Below are 1,206 nucleotides of genomic sequence, written 5' to 3'. Positions count from 1 at the left end.
TATATATATATATATATATATATATATATATATATATATATATATATATATAAACACAATGGAATACCACTTGGTGGTGAAAAAGAATAAAAACGTGCCATTTGCAACAATGTAGATGGAACTAGAGCATATTATGCTAATCAGAATATGTCAGGCAGAGAAGTACAAATATCATATGATTTCACTCATGTGTGTAATTTAAGAAACACAACAGATAAACATAGGGAAAAAGAAAGAACAATAAGATAAAAGCAGAGAAGGAGGCATTGAGTTTGATAAGTTCTATATAGATTTTGGATACTAATCCTTTACCCAATATGTCATTTGCAAATATCTTCTCCCATTCTGTCAGCTTCCATTTAGTTTTGTTGTTTCCTTCACTACGCAGAAGCTATTTATCTTGATGAAGTCCCAATAGTACATTTTTGTTTTTATTTTCCTTGTCACTGGAGACATGTCAGGGAAGGAGTTGCTGTGGCCTAGGTCACATCTGTAAAATTTTGTGGCTTGTTTTCATCTGTAAAATTTTGATGGTTTCCTGTCTCAAATTTAGGTATTTCATCCATTTTTAATTTACTTTTGTGTATGGTATAAGAGGTGGTCCGATTTCATTGTTCTGCATGTTGCTGTCCAGTTCTCCCAGCACCATTTGCTGAAGAGACTCTTTTATACATTGGATACTCTTTCCTGCTTCGTCAAAGATTACTCATATATTTGTGGGTCCATTCCTGGGTTCTCTATTTTATTCCAATGATCTATGTGTCTGTTTTAGTGTCAATATGATACTTTGGTGATTCTTATAGCTTTGTAATACAGCTTGAAGTCCAGAATTGTGATGCTTCCAGCTTTGGGGTTTTTTTTTTTTTTGAGTAATATTTTATTTTATTTTTTTTCTCCCTAATATTTTATTGTCAAATTGTTTTCCATACAACACCCAGTGCTCTTCCCCTTAAGTGCCCTCCACCATCACCACCACCTCTTTTCCCCACTCCCCCTTCCCCCTCAAACCTCAGTTCATTCTCAGCATTCAATAGTCTCTCAAGTTTTGCATCCCTCTCTCTCCCCAACTCTCTCTCCCTCCTCCGCTCCCCCTGGTTCTCCATTAGGTCTCTCTTGTTTTCCTGCCAGACCTATGAGTGCAAACATATGGTTTCTGTCCTTCTCTGCCTGGCTTACTTCACTCAGCATGACACCCTCAAGGTCCAT

This window comes from Suricata suricatta, chromosome X, assembly GCF_006229205.1.
Source record: "Suricata suricatta isolate VVHF042 chromosome X, meerkat_22Aug2017_6uvM2_HiC, whole genome shotgun sequence".
NCBI lineage: Eukaryota > Metazoa > Chordata > Mammalia > Carnivora > Herpestidae > Suricata > Suricata suricatta.
Note: the sequence above shows the minus strand (reverse complement) of the source record.